We start from the raw sequence: 7,555 nt of genomic DNA, 5'->3' as shown, positions 1-7,555 counted from the left end.
TGGACAACAAGTGGCTTTCAGGTAATGTTTGTTTAAAATCTGCAGCAGAGGTGTAAATTGAATTTTTTTCGGGTGTATTTATAGTCTATTTTTGGGTGTATTCTGCAGATCTCTATGAAGACCGTCATATATGGGTTCCAATCTATCTGGATCACCACTTCTGGGCAGGGATGAGAAGCACACAAAGGAGCGAGAGCATGCATTCATTTTTTAACAAGTTTATTACCCAGAACAGCTCGCTTATTCAATTTGTCAAACAATACGATAATTGCCTCGGAATCAGGGAGCAAGCAGAGAGAGAATCAGATGCTGCAGATTTTCATACGATCATACCGTGTGCAATCAAATCCTCCATTGAAGCTCAGTTTCAAGATGTGTACACTCATCAAAAGTTTAGGGAAGTCCAAGCACAATTCAGAGGAAAGGCGAATTGCATCACTAGATTAACGAATTCTGCTCTAGGCTATTCAGTATACGAAGTTGGAGAACAAGTTTTCAGCTCAATATTCAACAAGTTTGTGGTTACTTACGACTTAGTAGCAGCCGAGGTAAAATGTCAATGCTTATTATTCGAGTCAAGAGGGATATTGTGCCGTCATGCACTAAGCGTGTTAAACTTTGAACAAGTAAGCCAAGTGTCACCTAGATATATACTGGAACGATGGAGCAAGAAGGTAAAGAGGCGACACACACACATCAAGAGCAGCCACGACGAGCCACTGTTGGAGCCAAGAAGCAAGAGGTTTGACGAATTGGTTTTTTGTTCGCAAAATATTTGCGAATTTGCATCAGAATCGGAGGAGCTGACTGCAATTCTGCACCGTGCGTACGATAATGTCATGGTTGAGATGGAACCATTGAAAGCCAAAAGGAAGGGGACATCTTTATCTCACGAAGACGCCAACCTGGAATCCGTTAACGAGCTTCAAAGCCCTCCAAGGATTCGAACAAGAGGACGTCCAAAAAATAGGCTAGGTTCAAAGTTGGACAAATAGATTGCAAATGCCTCAAAGAAGAAGAAAATGAAAGCTTTAAACGAGGTAAAAGTGATGTTCTTTAAATATGTGGTGATTGAGTTTAATTTTCTCGTTAATAGTTTAGCTAATATGTGATTTTGTTATATTCAGTTAAACCTCTTTGATGCTACATCAGTGGTGCATTCAAATTCCAGCCAATATCAAGGACGTGTTATGAATTATCAGTTCAGGGTACCAGCAGCAGTGGATAACTCTTTAGGTGTATAGTTACATAATATGGGTGTAAAAGCACTGTTGTTTTGGGTGTATTTGTGAATTTTCTTGTGTTTCACATTTTAATATATATATATTTCACAATCTGCTGTTTATGTTATAAAATATTATTTGTTTTTTTTTTACTACGGTTTAAGGGTTTTAGGGTTTAGGGTTTTAGGGTTTAGGGTTTAGAATTTAGGGTTTAGCATTTAAGGGTTTACGGTTTAGGTTTTAGTGTTTAGAGTTTAGGGTTTAGGATTCAGGGTTTTAAGGATAAAGCATCAGGGGGATATATGTTTGGGTGTATATTCAACTTTCTTTGGGTGTAAAAAATGTCAGGTTATGAGCGTATATTTGGTTTGATATTTTTCTTTATATTATAGTACCTGTAATTCAGACATTTTGAATACAGCAGACAGACTTTTACTCATAATTGGCAAAATTTTACAGCATGTGTTCAATTTGTTACAAGACTATATAAGAGTTACATTAATCAGTGTCAATATCCTTAGAATCTATCTGACAATATGGACTCAATAACAACGAGGATGGCTTGGGCAGTCTTATTGTATTACTTCCTCTAATGGCTTCACCTTTGTCTTGATTCATTTCATGGAATAGAATCCAGGAAGCATATTCTACTCTAAAATGGTCCACCTCGTCCTACAGTTAAAAAGAATATTCTGTTTAATCAACCATGTTAATTGAGTAAAGTAATACAGAGTTATTTAGTTTTAAACGCATTTACCTGGGTCCAATTGTCTCAATCATACTTCAACCTTTTAATGTTTGCGGGCTGAAATATCTTAAGCCACTTCATTACGTAGATAGCACAGTCATAACTGAAAACAAAGAAAATAAATTACAAATTACATATAGGAAAGTTTCATTTTCAGAGTGAAAGATTTATACCTTGTCTTTTGGCCTAAGATGTGAAGGTATGGTGGTACAATTTTCTTGTCCTTGTCCCTTGTCTTCAGAGGTGTCCCCCAGCATATACTTTAATTCGTCAAATTACATATCCCTTAAAACACAAAAACAAATCAGTAATACATGAATAAATTCAATAAAGGGATACACCCAAAAGAGCACAAAGTTACACCTTATATTGAACAAAAATACACCCAACTATTAAAATACAGAACACAGAAACAACTTACAATGAATGTATTCAGGGCAGTTCTCTCATCGGACAGAGATTTCGTGTGATATGGGTCGACTATATAAAATTTTCGCTTTCTTGTATCAGCCAACCATAACCACCAATCTTGTGAATGACAAACAGGTGCAAATATCTAAAATATGTTCAGATTGAACACTGTTTTAGTTTATTTGGCACATAAGTAAAAAATGGTAATAAGAATTTTTAGAAATGAAAACTTACATAACGATGCAATGCTAATTTTTTAAGGTCCAAGAAGGGTATAAACATTGGGTAGTCTTCCACCCTGACGACTTATTGGTTTTAGGCCGTAAGAATACCCCTTGTGGATGATTTGCAATGGACATGTTCTGCAAAAATTGTGAACCACCAAATGAATACAGAAAATACACCCAAACGAATCTAGAAAATACACCCAAAATGAATACACAACTTACACCCAATTGAACACAGAAAATACACCTAAATGAACACATAAAATACACCTAATTTAAGACAAAAAATACACCCGAAGGAATGCAGAAAATACACCCAAAATTCGTTGAAGCAACTCTTACCACAATATCAGGAGGGAGACAGTATACTTCTTCTTGAAACCTTTTAATCTTTTGCTGGTTTAGGATGAAGCACATGACAGAGACAATCTAGAAAAAGATGCCGAAATCAATTTTACATCAATCAGCATTGCAGTTAATTTTTGTGATAAAAACATTAATGTTATTGTAATATTACCTCAGCTTCTATATGCGTTTCAGCTGTGAGTGATGCAAGGTGGAGTTTTGACAAAATGTATCTATCTTGGGCTTGGAGTGTGCAGACTTTGTCAAACTCATTAGTTAGTCCATCTGCGTATGTCTTCACTCGTATGACCTAGAGGTAGCATTTCTCTTTCATGTCAGAAGTATCTTCATTCGTCCTCACAGGAGTTTCAAACTTCTCAAAACTCTCTCCGCCACTTTCCTTTCGGATCTGTGGACTTTTTTCTTTTGTTGTCACCCCATCACTTGGAATTTTTTGTACCAGATCTCCTAATTATTCTAGCAGTTTTGGAGTTTCAGGAGTTTTTGCCCTCTCTCCATCTTGCGTTGACGTTCCCTCCTGCGTTGCTGCTTCTTCTTGGCTTGAATCAGTCAAGCCAAGGCTGAATGATGGCATCGGATCTGTTTTAGGAACATACAACGCTGTCCGTGCCATCATCATCAGCGCAGCAGCGTCTTCTGGGGCTGGATTACTGCATGATCATGTATAACGTATTATAAGAATAAGAATATACGAGTGATAACCAAACATTGATTTTACTCTAATGAACTTACATTTTAGATGGAGCTGGGGGAAGCGTGGGTGTGCTTTCTTCAGGTTTTTGGGGTGGTTCAGGAGTGCTGCAGGGTTACATAAAATTAATCATGTTATAAAAAAAACTAGTCAGGGATCAATCGTGAAAATATACACCCAAATAGGGGCAATATACACCCAAACTGTAACCAAATACACACCCAAGACTATTTCTTACCTTTTTGTAGTTCCTTCAATTTGTAGCACAGGTGTTAGTTCATTTTCTGTCACAGCTGTTTGTTCAATCTCCGGCACAGTGGTTGTTTGGGACAGTGGTAGACAAACTTGAATCGGAACTCTAAACAAGATGAAAAATAAAAGGTTAAGAAAGCCTTCGAAAATAAAAAGGTTATAAGGTTGAAATTTTCTTGAAAAACTCACATTGCAAGCGCTTCGGACTGTGTCTCTTCCCTCACTACCATCATATTCTCTTCAGCCGGCTCACTGGCTGACTCTTCAACCAGACTCAACCTAAAATACACCCTAAGAAAGTCAAAAATACACCCGAAGCATTCAAAAGAAAGACAGGCTTTGTTTTTTGAGAACTTACATACTTGCAGTTTTTGCTTTTTTTTTCCTGCCTTTTTTTTCTCGAATAAAACAATAAAGGGATTTTTTTTCTAAAAAAATATATACAGAATTAGAAGTAGAAGGTAATAAAAGAATAAAAGCAACGGTTATTTGAAAAAGAAATTACATGCTCTCGGCCGGTTTGTTTACGCTACTTTGGTCTGTGTGTCCTTGAGAGGAAGGATTATCACTTCCCAAGTTTACGTCCGGTATTCTAAACATAATAGAGTACATGTTATTCACAAAAAATACCATACTGTTAAATCAGGATAACAAGATTTTATCAAATAAAGCTTCTTACGTTTCAGATGAGACATAGTGACCTTCCGTCGATCGCAGGTCAGCTTCCTTCTCCTTGCCAAACAAGAAACAATTATTAGCAAAGAAAACACCTTAAAATCTGAAATATACACCCCAACAAGACATACTCCTGTGTAGCAGATTTTTCATTGTTTTCTTTTAAGAATTCATCTAATTCTTCAGTTCCAATTTCAGATCTGACAGTACATGCATAAAAGAACATGTTAACACATATAATTTTGATGATAGACGGTAATATAGCTTACAAAATACTGTACCCATGATAGGATTGAGCTTGCTCAGGAGATGAATCCTCAACAATGACCTTTTTCTTTTTGGATTGTGTCCTGGGGGGAAAAACAAGTATGAATCAGAAATAAAAAATTAATTTGATCACAAAATACTATCCAAAGAAGTGCTTACTTTTTTGGTGTTCTCTGAGTCTTTTTCTTTGTTTTTTGCTTCTCTACTGGTGATGATTTCTCGCTTCTAAAAGTTAATAAGAGATGCTCTGTTAATACATGAAATCTTCATAATAAACCCAAAGGAAATGAGTAATAATTTCAGAACATTACTCATCACTTGATTCAGATTCTGAATCAGAATCCTCCTGAATTTTCTTTCTTTTTTTGGACTCCATTCTGGAAGGCAAACAATCATTATTTAAAAACATACTAAAAGGGACAAAATACACCCAAATGAATGTACCAAATACACCCAAATAAATTCATAAAATACACCTAAATGAATGCACAAAATACACCCAACTGGATAAACAAAATACATCCAAGTATGTTACTTACTTTTTGGCTTTTCGGGTGGGTTGTTTTCTTGTTGAATCCTCTGAGTCTTATTCAGTCTCAAACTCAGAGGTAGAATGGACCTCAGTTTCAGTTGTTTCAGTCTCAGATGATGATAATGAACTTGCCTTTCTTGTTTTGTTTTTTTTTTGGTTTCTTCTTTTTTTTTCTTTTTTCTTTATTTCTTTCATTTTCTCCTTTGTTTCGGCCATCTTTACAATTCCCTGAAACATTAGAAATTTTAGTTAGCAGTATTCAGGTAAATAAAATACACCCAAGATATTTTGTTCACTTACCATATTTTCCTCCATTTCTGCTCTCATTCTTTCAACCAACTACTCTCTAGTCCAGTTGGCAATCCAGGGTTCTGGAGGTCTTTCTGCCCTCTTCTTGTCTTTATTTTTTGAAAGATGAAAGTAAACTATCATAAGGACAAACAGGCAGCCGTCAATTGCTTTTTTCTTTTGCAGATTGTAATCTGTTATGCCCTTGATGATAAAATTCAAAACATGTGCTCCTCAGTTCTGCTCTGTTATTGTGTCCATCTTGAAAATTGGTGCCAGGTGCACAGGGGAGATTTTGTTTATTGTCGTTGGTAACAGGAATGCCATCTGTATATAGAGGATGAAAATCCTCTTGAACATGAGGCGATCCTGTTCATTATCAACACCAATAGCCATCATCTCATCTGTCAGATTTTTGAGGGTCTTCCCCTGGAATCTTCTAAAAATTTGTTTGTCGTCTTCAAAAAGATCCTTATAATTGACTTTCTGAGAAAATAGATCTCCTACAAAAAGGAAAATAACATAGTATGAAAATCACTTGAAATACACCTATGTTTGTAGCAAGTTACCTGACGCGTTGATGCCAAGCGCAGCCCCTATTGTTTTTGGTCTTACTTTAAAGGAACCGTAGCCGGTTTCGAGTCTATTTTCCCCTAATTTAAAGGAGTTAGCCAACTCCTTTAATATTTGGTGATGCACCCTTAGCGGCGGGATGTGCATCAGGCCACCAAATTCCAAATTCCTAACAATTGCTTTCTTCTCCTCGCTCATATTTCTGAATTTGTCACTCAACAAATGGGTTGCACACTTAAGGTCTTTGGTTTGCTGTGAACAAAGCAAAATTAGAGTCAGATATATTTTTATTTTAAAAAACTGATTTGATCTAAGACATATATTTGTTCTTACATTTTTTTCAACTTGGTTTTTGCCTGTCATTTTTTTTGAAATGAAAAATACACCCATAGATATCAGTTAGATATACCCATAGATCAGCCACATACAGTTATATGGTTTCTCATAAGTATTTAATTAGATCAGTTCAAAATGATGTTTCAATTCACTCAAACATGCATAAATATACAAGGTCAAGCAACATTACATGGTCAAGCAATATACACCCAAGGACAAGCAATATTTAGAACACTCGCAACTGTTGATTATATTACATTATATCAGTTCAGAAATATACACCCAACAAATTATGCCATATACACCCAACAAATTACTCCATATACACCCACCAAATTACGCAATATACTCCCAAAAATCAGTTACGAGAAGAACTAGAACAAGAAGAACAGTAAAACCTAGAACAACTAAGAAGAATAGTAAAACCTAGAACCAAGAAGAACAGTAAAATCCAGAACAAGAAGAACATTAAAAACAGTAAAATGAGAGCTAGAACAAGAAGAACAGTAAAACGTAGAAGAACAGTAAAACCTAATTCTTCGATTTCAAAATGTGAAAAATCTACAAGATGAGTAAAATAGTAACGTACCTTGAGTATATATCTTCGGTTTTTCTGGAGATTGTTGATGGAGAGTTCTATTTTGTGTTGATGGTTTCTGCTAATCTTCACGACGAGTTCTATCTCTTCAGTTTCGAATGTTGCTCCAAAATGGATGGTTTGTGTTTTCTTCGAAGAAGGAGAAGTGGAAGAGTGCGCCATAATGAGCACTTTTTGCGAAGCGCAACCGTTGAGTGGCGCGTATAAATGACGCTCCATTCAAAGGGAGTGGGTGCGTGTGGATAGTAGTTTGGGCTGGACAACTTGTAACGCTTGTAGGACTTTTTTGCTTGTATGTGTAGCAGGCCCGTTATTTTAGTTTGTTAGAAAAATCTGTTACTTCCACTACTAAATAGTAGTGTCACCCC

Source organism: Arachis hypogaea, chromosome 19 (assembly GCF_003086295.3).
Source record: "Arachis hypogaea cultivar Tifrunner chromosome 19, arahy.Tifrunner.gnm2.J5K5, whole genome shotgun sequence".
NCBI classification, from domain to species: Eukaryota; Viridiplantae; Streptophyta; class Magnoliopsida; order Fabales; family Fabaceae; genus Arachis; species Arachis hypogaea.
Note: the sequence above shows the minus strand (reverse complement) of the source record.